Source organism: Panthera pardus, unplaced genomic scaffold (genome assembly GCF_024362965.1).
Source record: "Panthera pardus isolate Hobbes unplaced genomic scaffold, ASM2436296v1 HiC_scaffold_25, whole genome shotgun sequence".
Taxonomy (NCBI): Eukaryota; Metazoa; Chordata; class Mammalia; order Carnivora; family Felidae; genus Panthera; species Panthera pardus.
Genome location: NW_026526821.1, coordinates 90,969,911 through 90,992,633, shown reverse-complemented (window position 1 = coordinate 90,992,633; position 22,723 = coordinate 90,969,911). Strand labels below are relative to the sequence as shown.

General features: G+C 44.5%; 1 long non-coding RNA gene across 2 annotated transcripts in view; it reads right to left on the bottom strand.

The window, feature by feature from the left end:
- LOC128773545 (uncharacterized) overlaps positions 1 to 22,136 on the bottom strand; it is a 30,985-nt gene extending 8,849 nt beyond the window's left edge. The window contains exons 1-4 of one of the 2 annotated variants that reach the window (XR_008417906.1): positions 21,548 to 22,136; positions 19,316 to 19,779; positions 18,270 to 18,411; positions 13,957 to 14,078 (exon numbers count right to left, since the gene is read on the bottom strand). This is a non-coding gene — a long non-coding RNA (uncharacterized LOC128773545). The remainder of the gene's footprint in view (positions 1 to 13,956; positions 14,079 to 18,269; positions 18,412 to 19,315; positions 19,780 to 21,547) is intronic. The other variant, XR_008417905.1, reaches the window with a different exon arrangement.
- Between the last annotated feature and the right edge of the window lie 587 nt (positions 22,137 to 22,723).

The window sequence follows — 22,723 nt, the reverse complement described above, 5'->3', positions numbered from 1 at the left end:
AGAAAAATCCCAAATACAAAATCTAACAGCACACCTAAAAGAAATAGAAGCAGAACAGCAAAGACACCCCAAATCCAGCAGAAGAAGAGAAATAATAAAGATCAGAGCAGAAATAGACAATATAGAATCTAAAAAAACTGTAGAGCAGATCAATGAAACCAAGAGTTGGTTTTTTGAAAAAATAAAGGAAATTGATAAACCTCTAGCCAGGCTTCTCAAAAACAAAAGGGAGATGACCCAAATGGATAAAATCATGAATGAAAATGGAATTATTACAACCAATCCCTCAGAAATACAAGCAATTATCAGGGAATACTATGAAAAATTATATGCCAACAAACTGGACAACCTGGAAGAAATGGACAAATTCCTAAGCACCCACACACTTCCAAAACTCAAACAGGAAGAAATAGAAAACTTGAACAAACCCATAACCAGCAAAGAAATTGAATCAGTTATCAAAAATCTCCCAACAAATAAGATTCCAGGACCAGATGGCTTCCCTGGGGAATTCCACCAGACATTTAAAGCAGAGATAATACCTATCCTTCTCAAGTTGTTCCAGAAAATAGAAAGGGAAGGAAAACTTCCAGACTCATTCTATGAAGTCAGCATTACTTTGGTTCCTAAACCAGACTGAGACCCAACAAAAAAAAGAGAACTACAGGTCAATATCCCTGATGAATATGGATGAAAAAATTCTCAGTAAGATACAGCAAATCGAATTCAACAGCATATAAAAAGAATTATTCACCATGATCAAGTGGGATTCATTCCTGGGATGCAGGGCTGGTTCAAGATTCGCAAATCAATCAATGTGATACATCACATTAATAAAAGAAAAGAAAAGAACCATATGATCCTGTCAATGGATGCAGAAAAAGCATTTGACAAAATTCAGCATTCTTTCTTAATAAAAACCCTTGAGAAAGTCAGGATAGAAGATACATACTTAAACATCATAAAAACCATTTATGTAAAGCCCACAGCTAATATCATCCTCAATGGGGAAAAACCAGAGCTTTCCCCCTGAGATCAAGAACACAACAGGGATGTCCACTTTCACCGCTATTGTTTAACACAGCGTTGGAAGTTCTAGCATCAGCAATAAGACAACAAAAGGAAATCAAAGGATTCAGAATTGGCAAAGATGAAGTCAATCTTTCCCTTTTTGCAGATGACATGATATTATACATGGAAAACCCAACAGACTCCACCAAAAGTCTGCTAGAACTGATACATCAATTCAGCAAAGTCACAGGATACAAAATTAATGTTCAGAAATCAGTTGTACTCTTATACACTAATAATGAAGCAACAGAAAGACAAATAAAGAAACTGATCCCATTCACAATTGCACCAGGAATCATAAAATACCTAGGAATAAACCTAACCAAAGATGTAAAAGATCTGTATGCTGAAAACTATAGAAAGCTTACGAAGGAAATTGAAGAAGATATAAAGAAATGGAAAAATATTCCGTGCTCATGGATTGGAAGAATAAATATTGTTAAAATGTCAATACTACCCAAAGCTATCTACACATTCAATGCAATCCCAATCAAAATTGCACCAGCATTCTTCTCGAAGCTAGAACAAGCAATCCTAAAATTTGTATGGAGCCACAAAAGACCCCGAATAGCCAAAGTAATATTGAAAAGAAGACGAGAGTGGGAGGCATCACAATCCCAGACTTTAGCCTCTACTACAAAGCTGTAATCATCAAGACAGCACGGTTTATTGGCACGAAAACAGACACATAGACCAATGGAATAGAATAGAGACTCCAGAATTGGCCCCACAAATGTATGGCCAACTAATCTTTGACAAGCAGGAAAGGATATCCAATGGAAAAAAGACAGTCTCTTTAACAAATGGTGCTGGAACAACTGGACAGCAACATGCAGAAGGTTGAAACTAGACCACATTCTCACACCATTCACAAAAATAAACTCAAAATGGATAAAGGACCTGAATGTGAGACAGGAAACCATCAAAACCCTAGAGCAGAAAGCAGGAAAAAACCTCTCTGACCTCAGCCACAGCAATTTCTTACTTGACACATCCCCAAAGGCAAGGGAATTGAAAGCAAACATGAACTATTGGGACCTCATGAAGATAAAAAGCTTCTGTACTGCAAAGGAAACAATCAACAAAACTAAAAGGCAACCAATGGAATGGGAAAAGATATTTGCAAATGACATATCAGACAAAGGGCTCGTATCCAAAATCTATAAAGAACTCACCTGAAAAACAAGTAATCCAGTGAAGAAATGGGAAGAAGACATGAATAGACACTTCTCTAAAGAAGACATCCATGGGGCGCCTGGGTGGCTCAGTCAGCTAAGCATCCGACTTCAGCTCAGGTCACGATCTCGCAGTTCGTGGGTTTGAGCCCCGCGTCAGGCTCTGTGCTGACAGCTCAGAGCCTGGAGCCTGTTTCAGATTCTGTGTCTCCCTCTCTCTCTGACCCACCCCGTTCATGCTCTATCTCTCTCTGTCTCAAAAATAAATAAACGTTAAAAAAAAATTAAAAAAAAAAAAAAGAAGACATCCAGATTGCCAACAGGCACATGAAAATATGCTCAACATCGCTCCTCATCAGGGAAATACAAATCAAAACCACACTAAGATACCACCTCACACCAGTCAGAGTGTCTAAAATGAACAAATCAGGAGACTATAGATGCTGGAGAGGATGTGGAGAAACGGGAACCCTCCTGCACTGTTGGTGGGAATGCAAACTGGTGCAGCCACTCTGGAAAACAGTGTGGAGGTTCCTCAAGAAATTAAAAATAGATCTACCCTATGACCCAGCAATAGCACTGCTAGGAATTTACCCAAGGGGTACAGGAGTGCTGATGCATAGGGGCACTTGTGCCCCAATGTTTATAGCAGCACTTTCGACAATAGCCAATTATGGAAAGAGCCTAAATGTCCATCAACTGATTAATGGATAAAGAAATTGTAGTTTATATACACAACGGAATACTACTTGGCAATGAGAAAGAATGAAATATGGCCTTTTGTAGCAACGTGGATGGAACTGGAGAGTATTATGCTAAGTGAAATAAGTCACACAGAGAAAGACAGATACCATATGTTTTCACTCTTATGTGGATCCTGAGAAACTTGACAGAAGACCATGGGGGAGGGGAAGGAAAAGAAAAAAGTGAGAGAAGGAGAGAGCCAAAGCATAAGAGACTCTTAAAAACTGAGAAAAAACTGAGGGTTGATGGGGGGGAGGGGTGAAAGGGTGGGGAGGGTGGGTGATGGGCATTGAGGAGGGCACCTGTTGGGATGAGCACTGGGTGTTGTATGGAAACCAATTTAACAATAAATTTCATATTAAAAAAAATAAATTAAATTAAAGGTACAGGAAAAATGGTTGCTTGATCTGTGTAGAATCCTTAAGAAGAAGCTACTGATTTTATATGCCTTGATATTATCAGCAAAGATGCATTTGTGATGTTAAAAATGCCCCAGAAAATGAATTGAACAGAAAGTATACAAGAAAACATCAACATCTCTGTCGACAATGTTTACGAAGGAAGAAGGTCATCCAGAATGAACAACTAAGTAAATGAACCAAGACAAGATCTGCAAAGACCTTGACTTAGGTTGTGCTATCTCCCTCTCACTTTCCCAAGGTAAGAAGAGACTGGCCACTCAGTGACAACACAGGCCAGCCCAGCTGTGCACTCTCAGTGCAACAGCTCATTGTCCTGGTACCCAGGGAGGTGCGGGCCCACAAACACCTCTCCAGTAGCACCCATCAGAAATAATCCCTCATGGGGTGGTCATGTCATTGTCCCCCACCTTTGCAACATGCTTTCCTAGCAAACACTAACACTTTGAAACAAGTTGGGTTTTTTTGGTGTTTTTTAAAACTTTAAAAAAGTTTTATTTATTTATTTTTGAGAGAGCAAGGGCACAATCAGGAGAGGGGCACAGAGAAAGGGAGAGAGAGAATTCCAAGCAGGCTCTGCACTGTCCATGCAGAGCCCGATGTGGAGCTTGAACCCACAAAACATGAGGTCATGACCTGTACTGAAATCAAGAATTGGATGCTTAGTCTACTGAGCCACCCAAGCTCCCCTGTTTTTTTTTTTTTTTTTTTCAAGAAAAAACTTCTTGGATTCTATTGATTAGTTTTGTCTTTTCTTTTCTTTTTTTTTTTCTGAGAGAGAGATGAGGGAGAGAGTGAGAGGGAGAGAGAGAAGCAGGGCTCATGCAAGGCATGGCTAGAGCTCACCTAAAGTGGGGCTAGTGCTCACCCCATGTGGGACTCGAACTCACGAACCATGAGATCATGACCTGAGCTGAAGTCAGATGCTTAACCAACTAAGCCATCCAGACACCCCTCTTAAAGAAATTTTAATCTCTTAGCTCCACATTAGCAAAATACCGCTTTGTAGTCATTTACAAGTCACTAGATTTAGCCTCTAGCACTAATATTCCTTTGATCAATTTATCAAAGAAGATGTGAGGGGCTGCTGATTGTGGAATGGTATTTTGTAGTGAGTACATCTTCAAAGTGGCAGAAATCTAACTAAATAGTAATCAATTAATGCTATTCCCAGGCCTTTCCTCTGAGGGGCGTTGGCATCAGCCAACCAAGGGGGTGTCTTCAGGTCAAGACCACGCTTGCAGAAACTGTGTGCTAGGTATTATTGATCCTGGTATATGCAAAGAACACTGAGCTTAATATGTTCAAAGCCACTTTCACTCAGCTAAATGACTGTTTGATTCAAGCCAGGTCTATCAAATCCCTAAATCTGTGCTTTTCAGAGCAGGGAAGAGAGAAAATTTGGTGAACGTGGAGTCTGAGGGTAGAACACCAATCCTTACCCCTTCCCAACTGCAACCAGTGACCTGGTCCACTGCATGTCTTAAGCATCTGGCTGAGATTATATTAAAAGAAATGCACTTGTTCGTTAAAAAGAAAGAAAATAAAAGAAAAACCCTACTCAGATAATTTGAGGCTGTGTTAAATAAGCATGGATAGTTATTATCAAAATTCTCAGCCTATAATAGTGATTCTCAAGTCTTGTATTCTTAAGAAGCAGCTTGGATATTTGGTTAACCTGGAGATTTGTAAGCCCTACCCTCAGAGATCCGATTGAATGGTCTGGGGAGTTTAACACGTATCCCAGGAGAATTTGCTGCAGGTGCTGAGAGAGCTGCATTTTAAAAAACTAAGCAAAGATATTTTGAAATAAATACAAGCTGTGAGTGCAAGAAGTGGTCCAATGTTCTCCATTCAGTGCAAGTGCCATCCCTTTGGAGAGCCCTCCTTAAATGGCCCAGCAAAGGAGTGTCTTACATCCCCGATCTCCAGCCTGATTTGAGGTCTGAGAGAGAAGAGTTACTGCAATGGGAGAAAGAAGATGAGTCTTGTGATCCAGTATAAACTCCCTCATGTAAGACAGAGGCTAATGAACAAGGGACACGTAGAGAGAAAAGTTAGGGTGTTCCAAAACCAGCAGAAAGGAGACCCTCAATAAGAAGAACAAGTGAAAGAAACAAAAGAAATGAACAAAGAAATTATCCTCCTGAAGAATATCGAGTAGTATTATTGCAGAACTCAGAGGCAGGCATAATTCTAATCTACAAATCATGGCCTGACAGCCAGCTCCAGTCCAGTCCTTTTCCACTGGGAGCCAGGTTCTGAGAGTCCTTCCTCCTTGGACTCAACATTGCTGACACATCCCAGAAAGGATTAAGGATAAGAATGTGAGGTCCATGAAGCAGCAGTGATGGGATTAGTGGTAGTCCCAGGTTTTTTGTTTTTTCTTTTTGCAGGAGGAGTTATATGCAGCAATCTGTAGGTAGGGGGAGTTTGAAGCTGTGTTTGCTAAGGACGTTATGAGACATTGACAAAAATTATAATCTGCATCAAATTTATCTCCCAGATAGAGATAAGTGAGAAGGGTTTGTGGTTTAAATGCCTCTCCCCAGCCACCGTGTTCTAACACCTGGGATAGAACTTGATGATTGGTTGGTTTTATTATCTTTCTCTGCCTTGCTGTTTCTCCCAGGAGAGAGAGAAGCTATGAAAGTTCCAGGGTTGTTAAGTTTGCACTTGCCAAGTTTTGGTCCAGCTCATATCAGGGAGAGTGTGCTGTTTCTGGTGGAGCCAGGACTACCAGCCACAGACTATCTGTGCAGGCGGATCATCAAGGCCACAGACAGGCTTCAATGGGGAAGCATGGCCGACCTAGAATGACCAGTGGTCTGTGTGTGTGTTAGTAGATTGTTTCCCACAGATGCTACCAGTCCATGTAGGCCATGAGTGGTTCCCAAACATGGCTGTTCCCTCTTAGTCCCTTGTGTGGAATTCTTCTCATATGTTTCTTATATGTCCAGAGACCGCTGGCTTGCTGGTCATCTCCACACAATCTCCCAGGGGGATCTCAAATTTGCCATGTTCCAAATTAAATTAATCACTTCCTACCTATCCAGATACGCTCCTGTATTTTTATCTTGATGGATGAAATACTCAGCCATTCAGCTGCCCAAACCACAATGTTAGGATCCTCACTCACTCCTCCCTCTGGCCTACCCTGGATCTACCAACCAAGACCTGTCTTATTAGTTTTACTTCATAAATGTTCCTCACACCCATCCCCTCCTCTGGATCCTTTAGACACTGCTCTGGCTTAGGTCTACATCATTTCTTCAGTAGATCTGCAATCACTTCCTTACTGATCTCTCTTCCAAAGTTTTTCAAAGGAGAAAGGGCTACTGGCATTTTGAGAAGGACAGGTGTGCATTTGTGTACAATTTCCCAGTACTCTATGACTTTTAGCATCCATAGATGCATGCATGACATGTGGGCCCCTCTGATTGTAAGGACAATCTCTCCTCCCACAGATGGTGCTGGAAAGGTGTTTTAGTGCTGATCAAAGACCCAGGGATATCGAGGGAGCAAAGTGGAACCATAGGAACTATCAGGGGGGAACTGAGACAAATCTGGAAGCAAGACCTGTCTCCTGAAGGGACTTTTATACCCTCCTGGTGTAGGAATATGCTCCTCCAAGGGCCTTAGATACAGCAGACGTCACATTTCTGCTCCACCACGCCCTGTCCTCCTTCAGCTGTGTCTTTGGTCTCTTTCTTTTCCTCTTCTCATTCTACATATTACCCCAGGAGACTGATTTTACTTGCAAGCCCCCCACCTCCAAGCTAGAAGCTGAATTCCCTTCAGTTTGGGTGGAAGGAAACCCCCCGTAGTCTGGCAAAAAAACACCCCCCCGATATTAATTGACCTAAAGCCTGGATCCCAACCTGTCAAAATATGCCAACATATGGTCCCATGGGAGGCACACCTAGGGATCCAGACACACTTGGACAGGCTACTCAAATGAGGACTTCTAAAATGATGCCAGTCCCCATGGAATACTCCTCTGCTGCCCATGAAAAAGCCTGGGACAAATGGTCACCGCACTGTACAGGACCTAAGAACCATTAATGAAGCAGTCATCACACTGCATTCAGCATTGTCTAACCCATACACTCTACTAGAACTCATACCCTTGGAAGCAAGATGGTTCACATGCCTAGATTTAAAAGACGCCTTCTTCTGTCTCGAGCTAGCACCTAATAGCCAACTCCTATTTGCTTTTGAATGGGAAAACCCTACCACAGGGCAAAGGAACAGTTCACTGGGACTAGACTGCCACAAGGATTCAAAAATTCACCAACCTTATTCAGTGGGGTGCTGGCATCTGATTTAGCCAGGTTTCTGGGACGGGACCTAGGATGTGTCCTCCTTCAGTATGTGGACGATCTTCTGCTAGCCAGTCCCACACAGACCCAGTGCTGGGAGTGAACCAGGGCCCTACTCAGGCTACTAGCAAGGCAGGATACCGGGTATCAAAGAAAAAGGCACAGGTTTGCCAGCAGGAAGTTAAATATTTGGGCTTTAAAATTTACCCAAGGCAAACGGTTGCTGGGAATTGAAAGGAAACAGGCAGTCTGTGCCATTCCAGCTCCCACTATCTGCCAGCAGGTCTGAGAGTTCCTGGGAGCAGCAGGATTCTGTTGAATATGGATCCCAGGGTTCTTGGAGTTGGCACTAAGGGGGAGGAGAGAGCACTCCTTTTATGGGGCCCTAGTCAAGAAAAGGCATTAGAAACTATAAAAACAAAACTCTCGGAGACACCAGCCTTGGGACTCCCAGATGTATCACGAGATTTCAACCTGTTTGTACGTGAGAAGAATGGGGTGACTCTGGGGGTTCTCACCCAGGAATTTGGAGCTTGGTGAAGACTAGTGGCATACCTTTCAAAGCAGACTGACTCAGTTGTAGCGGGATGGTCACCCTATCTGAGGGTCACTGGCAGCCACCACACTTTTAATCAAGAAAGCAGACAAATTCACGTCGGGGCAAAACCTAAATGTTAAGGTTCCCCATTTCTGTTATTACCTTGATGGATGCCAGAGGGCGACACTGGCTAATGCATGCTCCGGTGATACATTATCAGGGACACCTATGTGAGAACCGACGACTAAGATTGGAAGCTGTAAAAACTCTAAACTCTGCCACTTTCTTGTCTGCAGTGGCGGGGGCCCCCAGAACATGATTGGCTACCAGTACTTGATGAAGTCTATTCTAGCCGATCCAACCTATCAGACAGACCCTTACAAAATCCTGACCTTGTCCTGTACACCCACAGCAGCAGGTTCATGAACAAAGGCAAAAGATACTCTGGTTATGCAGAAGTCTCTGATTTTGAGGTCATGAAAGCAGCCCTTCTACAAGGATGGTCAGCCCAAAGAGCAGAACTGTGGGCCCTAATAAGAGCACTAGGACTCAGTAAAGACAAACGGGCCAACACGTACGCTGACTCGCACTATGCCTTGGCCACTGTACATGTACATGGGGCTGTATACAAGGAGAGAGGACTTTTGACTGCAGGAGGAAGAGAAATCAAAAATTGGGAAGAAATCCTAAATGCCCTATTAAGGGCAGTCTGGGAACCGAGGGAGGTAGCAGCCATCCACTACAAGGGACACCAAGGAGGAAAGGACTCAGTGTCAGAAGGTAACCGATGAGCTGACACCACAGCTAAACAAGCAGTGGGAAAAGAAACAACAACCTCAACAATCATGCTGGCCTCAGAACTGCCAACTTCCCCAAGGTACACAATCCACGAAACAAAATGGGCACAATAGGAAAAAGGAAGCCAGACAAAAGACAGATGGTGAGTACTTCCAGACCAGAGAGTCTATACATACCGGAGCAGCTAGCCCACCAGGTGGTTCTCCAACAGCAGGAGCTCTCCCACTTAGGAAAAACTGCCCTTGAAACCTTATTGAGCTGTTACTATGTAATTGCTCAACTCCTGTCCCTCTGTGCCTCAGTCTTTCAATGCTGCCTCCTCTGTGCTCAAAATAATGCCAAACAAGTCCCCACTGGGCCCATGGAAATCCAATGCTGTGGTCAGGCACACTGCGAAGATTTAGAGGTAGGCTTTACCGAAATAAGACCCAGTAAAGGATACAAATATCTTTTGGTATTCATCTGCATGTTTTGGGGCTGGGTTGAAGCCTATCCCACATACACAGAAAAGGCAAGAGAAATAACCAAGGCCCTGCCAAGGGATATCATTCCCAGACATGGTATGCCGTTAACCATAGGCTCAGACAACGGCCCAGATTTCGTGGCCAAGTTGGTGCAGCAAGTAGCCAAAGCCCTAGGTATCCAATGGAACTTACATGCAGCCACCAGCCCCAGAGTTCAGGGAAAGTGGAATGTATGAACCGGACCCCTTAAATCAGCCATGGCAAAACTATGTCAGGAAACTAACTTGCCCTGGCCAGATATACTAACTCTTCTCTGAATATGCTCTACACGCTGGGCAAAAATGGGATTCTCTCCATTCGAGATCCTATACGGAAGACCCTTCCACTAGCCAAATTCAAGGGGGACCTGACAGAGCTATGGAATTTAGAAATACAAAAACAACTACAAGGATTAGAGAAAACTGTATTTGAGGCACATAGATGAGTGACAGACAGAATACCTATTTCCCTAGGAATAACTGTACACCTCCACAAACCTGGGGATCAGGTTTGGATAAAAGATTGGAAGAAGGAATCCACTTACGCCTACCTGGAAGGGTCCTTATTTAATTGTGCTAACCACGCCCACAGTTCTCAAGGTTGCAGGACTAACCACCTGGATCCACCATTCCCGAGTAAAGGCAGACCACCTGTCACCTGACAATGCCTCGAAATGGAAAGTAACTGCTAACAAGGATAATCCTCTCCAGACCCCCCTTAAGAAGATAGCAGACGATAAGTGGCCTGCAGCCAACACCTGAGAACTCTCTGTAACCAGAAGCTTGAGGAAAATCAAGCAACTTAAATGAACTACAGCAAATCATTCTCTCTCAGATTTCATTGTCATCCCCTACCTACTTCTCTTTCCATACTTGTTGCTATACTCTTTGCTGTAGGGCTGGACCTGCTAACTGCCGAAAGGGGAGGACTATGTCTTTTCCTACATGAAGAATGTTGCTTCTATGTAAACCAATTGGGGATAGTCCGAAAATGGTCCAGCAGCTGAGGGAGTGAATCAACAAAGACAGGAATTAGCAGATTCATGGAACTCTTGGAGCAACTTATAGAATTGGACATCTTGGCTCCTCCCTTTAGCTGTCCTCCCCTAATGCTTTTCAGAGCCCTCCTGTGTGGTCCTTATATTCTTAATATGCTAGCCAGGCTTGTTTCCTCTCATCTAGAAGTTATAAAACTCCAGATGATGCTCCAGTTGGACCATCCTAGCTGTTGCTACTCTCCTTTGGATGATGAAGAACCCTAGCTGCCTCACCCCTCCCTTCAGCATCCCTGTCCAGCAGGAAGAATCCAGAATGGTCTTTGCCCCTCCTCCCATGGCAGCAAAGGGTTCCCTGGCCCCCACAAACTGACTTTCTCTAAGTCTGCCACAGCAGCTTGAGAATTAAGAGGGGGAAGTGAGAAGAAAATCTAGTAAAAACAAGATAAAAGGGGCCAGCCAGATGTCCAAGGCTGGATACTCCCCCTGCATACTTTTGGCTTCTGTAATCTTGTTTGCCTCCTATGTCCACCAACTGCCCAAGTACCACTGATAAGTGTCCCCTCCCCTTTTTCTTTTGTCTCTCAACCCCCTACCATCCCAGCCATAAAAGGAGGCCAATGTCAAGGTTCAGGGCTCAGACTTTGGAGGTGACTCTGCTGGGCCAGCACAAGTGCACAATAAACAGTCTTCTCTGATTCCCTGAGTGCATGTCGCTTTTCCTGGGTGCCGAGTATTTGCTGTAACACAGGGTGGGCTCAGAGAAAGAAAGTGTGGGGCAGGCAGTACCCTCTGGCCTCTTTAGGTCTTAAGCTTATAGTATTGGGGCTCTGCTGAGGCTGTTTAAAATGGTAGGCTAGACAAAGGGGTTTCAGGTGGAAAGACAGACATCCAGTATGGATTTGACAAATTTCTTTTTTTTTTTAATAGTATTTTTTAAGTTTGGTGGTGGAGGGTGGGGGGTGGGGTGGGCAGAGAGAGAGAAGGAGAGAATCCCAGCCAGGCTCTGCACTGTTACCACAGAGCTGGTCGTGGGACTTTAACTCACAAAACATGAGATCATGACCTGAGATGAAATCAAGAGTCAAACCCTTAACAGACTGAGCCACCCAGGTACCCCTTGACAAACTTCTTAAGAACTAAACCTGGCAGACAGAGTAGTAGAAACCAACTTGGGATCTTTATTTCAAACATTACTCACAGTATGCCCTCAACAAAAGTTAGTTCAAGAACTTTCCTGGGTGGCTCAGTCAGTTAAGCGACCATGGCTCAGGTCATGACCTAACAGTTCATGGGTTTGAGCCCTGCATCAGGCTCTGTACTGACAGCTTGGAGCCTGGAACCTACTTCAGATCCTGTGTCTCTCTTTCTCCCTGCCCCTCCTCCACACATGCTCTGTCTCTCAAAAATAAATAAACATTAAATAAAAAAAATTTTTTTAAATGAACATGATAGAAATGTGGTAAAAAAAAAAAAAGAAAGAAAATAGGACATAAAAACTCAAGTTTACAAAATTTCTTTCTTTTTTTTTAATGTTTATATATTTTTGGGAGAGGGAGAGAGAGAGAGAGAGAGAGTGCAAGTAAGGAAGGGGCAGAGAGAGAGGGAGACACAGAATCCAGAAACAGTCTCCAAGCTCTGAGCTGTTCAGCAGAGAACCAAATGTGGGGCTCAAACTCATAAATCAGGAGATCATGACCTGAGCTGAAGTTGGACACTTAACCAACTAAGCCACCCAGGCGTCCCATACAAAATTTCTTTCTTTTTTTTTTTAAGTTTGTTTATTTATTTTGAGAGAGACAGAGACAGTGTGAGTGGAGGATAGAGAGCGAGAATCCCAAGCAGGTTCCAATCTGCCAGTGTAGAGCCTGATGCAGGACTCCAACTCATGAAACCGTGAGATCGTGACCTGAGCCAAAACCAAAAGTCGGATGCTTAACTGACTGAGTCACCTGGGTGTCCCTCAAATTTACAGAATTTAAAAGCAGATAGTATGGGGACTGAGTAGGTCCTAGAGGAATTACTATGTGGACCCACAACAAACATTTAGTGAGCACTTACTGGGTGTCAAACATGCTAGGAACTGGAAATGAATTGCGGAATAAGACATCCTTGGCCTCCTGCAGGTGCTGTTATAGAGCATGCCTTTCTCATAGGGCATGAATCCTCCCTTTCTCTTTCTTCTCTACTAAGGGTTTTCTGACCATCCTTCCAGACTAAATTCAAATCCTACTTGCTCTATGAAACCCTGTCCAACAGCTCTAAGAAAAAAGAAAATTATCTCTTTCTTCTCTTTGCTTCTAGAGCATTCTTTAAAACTTGTTTTATGTTTTTTGTGCTTTATTGCTATTATTTGTTTCTATTTTTATCTCCTCCACAGAGTGTGTATAAGAGAAACACTTTGTGCTGTTTGGATTTGACTCTGTTAGATTCATGATGTTAATTAAAATTTGACTCACGAGTGGGTTTTGAAAGCAGTAGATTGTGAGCAGTATATTTTAAAAATGGAGAAGAGAACAGAAATCATCAAAGTGATCCAGAAATTATAAGGATGAATAATGTCTCATGAAATTTGTTTCTGTTATCTATTTGGTTGTCCTGAGTCACAATAAAATGTTCTTATTGAGGATAAGTAAAATAACAAACAAACAAACAAACAAATAAATAAATGGAGGCTCAGAGAGTTGGCGTAGACCCTAGGAAGAAAACTATATCCGGAGATTCTGAATCTTTCAAATTATGACGGGATCTGCACCATACAGAGAGCAATGGGCCAACTGATACAAGTTCATAGCTTAAATGAGCAAATAAAAGAACTAAGGGTTTTGATGGCAACAAACTATGTCTGCGAAGATGGTAAATATTTTAGATTTTGTGGGCTATAAGGTGTCTGTCATAAGTACTCAACTCTGCCATGGTAAGGCCAAAGGAGTCACAGACAATATGTAAATGAACGAATGTAACTGGATTCCAATAAAATTTGAATTTCGTATATATTCAGGTGTCATGAAATATTATTCTTCTTTTGATTTTTTCAATTATTTAAGAATGTGAAAGCCATTCTTAGCTAATCATGTTTTAAAATATACCATTTCTTTTAAGTAAAATGTTTATTTATTTATTTTGAGTGAGAGAGAGTGTGAGTGGGGAAGGGGAAGAGAGAGAGGGAGACAGAGAATCCTGACCAGGCTCCTCACTGTCAGCACAGAGCCCAATGCGGGGCTCGAACTCATGAACCATGAGATCATGACCTGAACCGAAACTAACAGTCAGATGATTTACCCACTAAGCTACCCAGGCGCTCCTAAAATATACCAGTTAATAGAAAATATGAGGTCTAGTAAGGTCTACACATCAGATGACTGCCACTAAAAAGACAGTTTGTTACTCACAGTTCCCAAGAGGAAAGGGTCCATCATGTTAAGGGATGGGTGAGGGGAGAGCACACAGGAAGCACTAGGGTCACTCCAGAGAACAGGGAGAAATTGCAGGCAAAATCCCTTTTTTCTGGTTTCTGTGGGAAGGAATGAGTGAGTCAGGGTAAGCATGCTTAGGATTGGCTAGTTTGAATAATTTCAGCAGGCTCTGGGGCACAGGGTCTGTCCCTGGTTATCTAGTACCTGGCCCTGGGGGGATTAGGGCAGGTGGATAGTGGCCTGGAGTGTGAGAGCCCAATAAAGGGGATGGTCGGGTGTGTGGGCTCTAGACTGGTTGATTTGTATTTGAACAGTGTGCTCATACGTCTTTAAGAATTGACTAATTCAGGGAAGGCCAGGGTCCAGGTGTCAGAGCATCAGAATACAGAAAATAAAAGACATGGTTAACACACACGGACCGTGTGAAAACAGGGGCAGGAGGGGCACATGGGTGGCTCAGTCATTTAAGTGTCTGACTCTTGATTTCAGCTCAGGTCATGATGGTTTGTGGGATCCAGTCCTGTGTGGGCTCTGACAGTGTGGAGCCTGCTTGGGATTATCTGTCTCCCCCTCTTTCTCTGCCCCTCACCTGCTCAAGCAATTGATCTCTCTCTCTCAAAATAAATACATATACATTAAAAAAATTAAAAACAAAATAGAAGGCAGGCCAGATTTGGCCCATGGGCTATAGATTGCCATCCCATGGGTTAAGAGCCCAAAGATAACGTTGAATGTCACACACGCAGTTGTTGTGAAAAATAAGTATTTTATAGCAAATTAATAAATGTGCCAAATCATGAAGCTTCTTGATTCTCGCATATAAACATTAAAGAGAGAAATCATAATTTAGGATAGTAAGAAACACCTGCATCCATTCAAACTTAAGGAAGACCTCATCTTATTTGGCCTATGTATTCTGTTCATTCTGCCCCTCTAGTCCTCAGAACACGATATTCCCTAACCTGCACTATCTGTCTTTACTGAGAAGGGCAATAGCTAGAACAGAACTAGGAATTCTCAAAGTAGTTGTCAACATGGTTATATCTGCACAAGCCCTCTAGTAGAATATTAGTGAAATCTCTGTCATCTCATCATTTTACCCAAGGCTAAATCAAAGTTTTTAGAGTTCATAATCTAATTATACCATTGTGAATCCCTGAAGGCAAGGATACTGTTTTCCTTCCCATTACTTCCTCCTCCTCCTCCTCCTCCTCCTCCTTTAGAGTAGAATTTAGTGATTTATCACTTACATACCACACCGAGTGCTCGTCCCAACAAGTGCCCTCCTTAATGCCCACCATGCATTTAGCCCATCCCCCCTACCCAACACCCTTCCAGCAACCCTCAATTTGTTCTCCATATTTAAGAGTCCCTTATGGTTTGCCTCCCTCTCTGTTTTTATCTTATTTTTCCTTCCCTTCACCCATGTTCATCTGTTTTGTTTCTTAAATTCCAAATATAAGTGAAATCATATGATTTTTATCTTTCTCTGAGTTATTTTGCTTAGCATGATACATTCTAGTTCCATCCATGTTGTTGCAAATGGCAAGATTTCATTCTTTTTGATTGCTAAGCAATATTCCATTGTATATATACTACATCTTCTTTGTTCATCAGTCAATGGACATTTGGGCTCTTTCCATAATTCGGCTATTGTTGATAGTGCTATAAACATTGGGGTGTATGTGCCCCTTCGAATCAGCATTTTTGTTTCCTTTGGATAAATACCTACAAGTACAATTGCTGATTTGTGGGGTAGCTCTATTTTTAATTTTGTGGGGAACCTCTACACTATTCTCCAGAGTAGCTGCACCAGTTTGAACTCTCACCAGCAGTGCGAAAGTGCTTCCCTTTCTCCACATTCCCGCCAACATCTGTTGTCTCCTGATTGTTCATTTTAGCCATTCTGACAGCTATGATGTGGCATCTCATTGTGGCTTTGATTTGTATTTCCCTGATGATGAGTGATGCTGAACATCTTTTCATGTGTCTGTTAGCCATCTGGATGTCTTCTTTGGAAAAGTGTCTATTCATGTCTTCTGCCCATTTCTTCACTGGATTATTTGTTCACTAGGTGTTGAGTTTGATAAGTTCTTTATAGATTTTGGATACTAACCCTTTGATACGTCATTTGCAAACGTCTTTTCCCATTCTGTGTCTCCCTCTCTCTCTCTGCTCCTCCCCCATTCACATTCTGTCTCTGTCTCTGTCTCTCTCTCAAAAATAAACATTAAACATTAAAACTTAAAAAATGAGTTTAAAAAAAAAACTATGTATGTGTTCATTTCATAATGGAATAAGAAACGGATGCACAGTCCACACCCAGCTCTTCTCTCCATCCTGTGCCTTTTGTGGAGTGTTGCTGAACAGCTGTAGTATAGTGCCCAGCATGTGGGCTCCAGAGCCACAGTACTAGGGTTCATATGCTGTGCCTTGTGACTTTGGGTCTCAGTTTCCTCATATGGAAAATGGGGATAGTAATAGCACCCATCTCCTATAATTGCTTTGAAGACGTGATGAGCAAATACATGCACAATATTCAGAATGGTGTCTGCAACACAGTAAGGCCCAAATCAGTGTTAACTATCATTACTATTTGTACATGATGTTAATACCTAAAAGAAAACATAGCAAGCATAATGACATGAAATGGTTATAAAAGTCTGCTTACAGTGTTGTGTTGAGTTGTGACACAGGTTAGAAGACTTTCCATTAAAAATAACAAAAATAAAATAGTTGTGTTGCTCAAAACCATACTCTAGCTATAGGAAGATCCTGGTTCTGCAAACCATGTCCTTCCAGGCTCTGGAAGGCCTACGTTTGACTCTGTTTAGACTGCCCTCTGGTGGAGAGCTTGCAAGAGGGCTGGAGGCTAAAGGACCACCATATTCTCACTTAACACAACAAAACAAAAACACATAGACAAACTCCCCTTCACTGCTTGCAGAAAGTGATTTTTTAATGGAACTGTCTCACTAGCCAACAGCCCGCAGCATGGGTTGTGGTGTGGACGCCGGGTTCTGATTGTCAAATATGCCCTCCTTGTGAGGCCCACTGAGCTCTGCCATGCTTTTCAGTGCACAAAGCATTGGTTTAATCCTTACCAATGTGCGATGGGCACATTGATCCCCATTTTAATGATGAGGACACTGAGATTTATAGAAAATCAATGACATGCTCATTGATATCAATTGACACATATCAATAATGTATTGGGTTGTCTGTTATTCTTTTTTTTTTTTTTTTTTTTTTTTTTTTTTTAGAGAGAAGGGGGTGTGGGGAGAGAATCTCAACCAGGTTCCATGCTCAGCACAGAGTCTGACACAGGGCTCAGTCCCACAACCCTGGGATCATGACCTGAGCCAAAATCAAGAGTTGGGTGCTTAACTGACTGAGCCACCCAGGTGCCCCTGGGTCATCCATTATTCACTGTGCCAAGTAGACCCAGGGACAAGGAGCTGAATAATCCCCTCACAAGGGCTCAGGGAGTGCTATGAGAAAACCATTACATGTAATGGTTGCTGGGGTAAGAGCTGGCCCAGTGGCCTGGGGGAATGGTCAGAAATGGCACTTATACAGACCTGGAAGAGTCTTATACAGTCCCCAGGAAGAGTCCCCAGAAGTGGAGCAACTGAACTCAGTCTTGAAATAGGAGTGGCACCTTGCCAGATGACAACATCTGGGGAATATAGGCCTCCTGAAAGGCCTGGGGAGTAAAACCTCCCTTGTAATATAATACCTTGTAATACACATGGGACCCAGCATAAACTATAATATACATTTAATCTTTTTACTTTGATCATTAAGTTTAAATTTTTAAAATTATTACTTTTTCACAAACAATTTGAGTTCATTATTAAAATTCTGAAAATTACAGAAACACAAATAATAAATATTTTGGTTTACATATTTCAGATCCTTTTTGTCTTCATAAAGAACAGTGTATATATCAACCCAATGAGAAGTCAGGAACATTCTCCTGTGTCAACACACATGAACATTCAACACATTCTTAATGTTTGCCGAGTGTTAAATCTCATAGTTGCACCACAATTCATTTGGCTGCTACCCTGCTGGTGGACGTTAGGGCCATTTACCGAACAACTCAGAAGCTATGCCAAGCTGAGCTGGAGAATGGGGCCGAGATACAAGCAAGCTGGGGACAAATCAAGTAATAATTACTCAGTGACCCACCCTTGCCTTTCTTATAAGTTATTTGCCGTAGATTTAACTGAGATTCTGAAAACTAATCTGGGTATTTTGCAAGAAGAACAAATAAGCAGAAGTACCCTTTGAAACCTTAAATGTAGACGTGGGTGGTATGCAGTGAAATCTCAGAGCCGGGCTGAAGTGGCCCCTGGGAACAGGTGGGTGTGTGAAGGCACCAGACTGGTGATCTTCCTGAGGATGAGTTCGTTATGGGAGTAGAACCTGAAATGGAATATAACCCTGTTTTAAAAAAGAAACAAACAAATATAAAATATTCCCACGTCACTTTATCTTGTTTTGAAAATGAAATTTGTGTCCACAAAAGTGTGGTGTGCTTATATCCTAATGAAGCCTTACAAGATTCTCTGAGCTCCAACATAGACATGAGTACTTTAAAGACTCCCAATGGTGTGACCTTGAAATCAACACACCTTGGCTACTTCTTCCCCCTCTTCCCCTTTTCTTCACCCTCTCCCAGTTGCTTGATTATCAACTTTGTGCCAGATGTATTGCAGGCACTGGGGATACATATGGAAACACGCAGACCTTACCTGTGAAGACCTTTTGCACAGTCCCTGGGCCAATGGCAAATCTACAAATGCGCATGTGAGGGCCGTGTGCGTAGGTCTGAGGGAAGCAAGTACAACTGTGTCGATGGAGGTCAAAGAGCTTTACAGAGCAGCTGACGTTTGAGCTGAATCTTGCCAGGAAGCAAGGGGGAGATGCTTGTGCAAAGGCACCAAGGGTGAAATCATGAGAAGTACACAGAGAGAAGTACATGGCACCCGGAGTGCTGGGAGCCTGTTGGAGGTGCAGCCAAGGCTGGAGAGTGAACAGGGCTTTCTACAGAGACAGACTCAGCCTTTCTGCCACACCCAGTGAGGAGGCATCAAAGGACTTAGAGAAGAAATTACAGTATGTGATCACTCATGATCTTTCTTGGTTCCTTGCCTGCAAGCATACTCCACCCTGAAATGGCCTTCCCAATCCCATCTTCCTCTTCATCTGGCTAACTCTGATTTCATTCTTTAAGTTTCAGCTCAAAGGTGACTTCCTCCAAGAGTCTCTACCAGAGACATCCCTTCTAGTTCTGACACCGCTACTCAGTACCCACGTCATGGCCTACCATGATGGGCCTCTGTCACCTGTAAAATGAGGATCACAACATTGTCCCACTTCTAGGCAGGGACAGGATGTAAGGAGGAAGGGAAAGGGATTGCAGACGATGGTTACTGTTGATTGGTCTGTCCCTGGAAACACGACAGCAGCAGGGAGATGACTGTGGAGGCAGGTTGCAGTCCTGAGAAGACTGGATGTTGGGTGGGGGGCTGCTCAGGGGCAGAGGTGGGATGTGAGTCATTGGGGGAAGAGTTGGTACCTTGCAGATGGTTTGGGGATGGCGGTGGGGCAGAGAGAGAGAGCTGAGAACCGCTGTGACAGGGAGAATCAGGGAAGTTCAGGCCCAGAACTGCCTCTTCAGCCTCCTCCCCAGGCCCTGAAGAGCATCACCAGGTTTGGGGCAGCCCCTGGAGAGTGGTGTCCTCTAAGAGCTGGGCAGAGCCTCATGGGGCAGGCCGTCACCATGGAGTCCTCAATGAAGAGAGGAAGAGAGAGAGAGGGAGTACCTCAGAGATCTCTGAACTCAAGAGCACCCAGTCTGCCGTGATCCCCAGGGCGTGGGCTACTTCCTGTTCCCACTAAGGGTCCCAGTGGAGGCACTAAACTTTCTCTAGCAGGCTCTGGAGGGTAGAAGATTGAGCTCCTCAGCAGGGAGTGATGCAGGCAGAGTGCCCAGTAATGATTTGTTGCATATATTGCAACTTCTATGTTGAACAAACCCAAGTGGGACATAATCAAAATATATGCTTATTTTTGCTCTACCACCTTTTAAAATTTGCCTGGGACCCTTGACTTTTCCACTCTCAATCGGACCATAACAGTCTTGCAATCACTTCAGTTGCAAATAGTCTCACTCAAATAATTAGAAAGGCTGATTTGTGTAATAATAATAAAGAAAATCAGGATAGAAATTAGCATTTAATCTTGCTCCCTCCTAGCTATAGCAGGAGGTTGGTGAAAACCCGCTAAGAGGCAGGTGGTCAGCTTCTAACTTTCTCGGTTTCTGTCCCCACGACTTGCTAATGAAGGTTGGCAATCGGGGGTGGGGGGGGGGGGGGTTGGTGGTGGTGGTGAGATTATTAGGGTCTCTGGTGGTGGGACTGTGTCTGAGGGATCCTCCTCAAGAGGCAGGTATCTGAACCGGAATCTTCCCCCTTGTGCCGCCTGCAGGGACTCTTCAGAGACCCTCTGCGGCTCCCTCGGACCACAGCCCCCGTGACGTGGGCAGTGTGTTCCGTCTCTTTGGATGTTCTCCTGCGCCCCTGGCTTGGAGGGTGGCCCACCGCGCATGGAATCTCACTGCTGGGGTCACCTCGGCCTCCCAGACTCTGCTCTCTGGCAGAGTTTAAAAACCTCCCTGGCCGGGTTCTTCCAGGTCTGGGAAGCCCTCGCAGGTCCTCACTGATGAGTCCCGGGACAGCAGCTGTCACATGCATCCTCTTCTGTCCTGTGCTGCTGCCCCGGACGCCTCAGCAATCAGAGCACCTCCTGCACCGCTCCGGCCCCCACCCCTGCAGCCCCCACCCCTGCAGCCCCCACCCCTGCCCCTGTGGGAACACAGCGCACTGGGATGTCCGGGAAGGCCCCTCCTCAGGCTGGAGGGGAGGAGGCCTCCCCCCAAAACTCCTCCAAGACGGAAATGCGCCCTTGGCCACAGTGCCCTCCAGAGAAACCTTTTCACAGCTCCTCCCCTCCTCTCCAGGCACTGCACAGACCCTTCTGTGTTCCCAGTTAGGGGACAGGGCTCTGGATCACAGAACCTGCTCCAGGAGATGTCCTCTGAGTTGTAGTACGGGGAGCTGGCTCACACCCAACTCTGCGGCGCCCGGTGAGACTACGACAGGAAAAGTCCCATCTGCCAGCTCTGTTACAGTGTAGCTGAAAACACTGGCAGGTGGAGTGTCAAGTTCAGACACTCTCAGTTCATTGCTCCTCTGCTCTCTCCCCCCCTCGCTCACAAAATGTCTGTTCTGAGAATAAGGAACCCGGAACCACCCGGGGACGGGACAGCCTAACATCTAAGCAGTCCTTATTCATTCACTTTAATGGCCTTTGAGTCATCAATTTTCAGGTGAGGCTATCGGCTGGGACTAAATTCAACTGAGTATGGAAGTGGGTAGGACTGCCCACAAACTTGCTGTGCAAAAGCGGACACATCTCTTTCGTTTTCCAACACATGGCAAGTAACCTCCACCTACTTAGCAGAAAACGGGCATCTCCTTGAGGTCAGCCCCCTCACCTGTCAGAGAAGGTGGGAGAAGTTCAGGGCGTGCGAGAGACGGCCTTAGGATCCGCGGCGCCCGCAGCCGCCGCCGCTTCCCGGCGCTGACACACGGTGGCGCCGTTGAGGGACTCGCCGCCTCCACAAAGCGGCTTTTGTCCGCGTCCCCGCGCAGCCGCTCAGGTTCTCCCGGGGCGGGTGACCCCATTCCCTCAGCGGTAACCTCAGCTAGGGGTGACCCCCACTTGAGCTCACGAGGTTGCAGCTCAGCTGAGTTCTGCCTCCAGTGTTTTTTCACAGCCGCCGTCCAGGTGCCAGCTGGTCCCTGGAGCCCCAGGGCAGCACAGGCTGCCGCGAATCCTAACGAGCCTTTGTTTTCAACTGGAAACACAAAGCGAGCTCTATCACCTCCCCTGTCTGGACAGCGGGCTTACTGGCATCCATCTAGACTTCTGAGAAAATTACCCTCGGTGACTCGTGAGGGGAGTCCAGGATGCCCTATCTCTTCCCTGCTGCTCTCCTCCACCTCTGCTCAACAGCCCATGAAGGCCACCACGCTGGTTTTGTCTGAGTCTACAGGCCAAAAAAGAAGTTGGTACTTTTCCCACGAAAGCAGGGGACGACAAATGTAATCTTTTAATCTTTCGCAGGCACCCCTCTTGTAAGTCACTCTGCCTCAAAGTAAAACTGTGTCTAACATGCTTTAAAATCTAGAACAGTCCGTGGCCCTGACCTTCAGAGCAGACCTCTGGGAGCACATTTGAAAAGGTGCAGAGGTACAACCTCTCCGACTTAAGGAAGTGACTTTAGATTCCAAGGGCTTGCTCATGCATGGCAATTAGTTTTTTAAGCTTGCAAGAGCAAAGGGTAGACTCCATTCAGATGCAGAGTGGTGAACCCAGTGGTTTTTGTTGTTGTTGTTGTTGTTGTTTTCAGAGATGGAGGTCACAGAGTGCTGGATATCACACCAGTGACTAAACCACCCCTTACCTTTACTCAATAGGAGCCAGGCACCCGAGGGAGCAGAGGCCTCCCAGGGTGGGATGATACATCCCAGTATCCAGGATAACACTGGCTGCCATCTTTGAACATGGGCTATACTCAAAGCATCTGGGGTGGGTGGGGGTGACATACTTTGCATATGTTATTTCTAATCCTCCTGACCAGGCTATTTGGTAGGTATTTATTACCCCC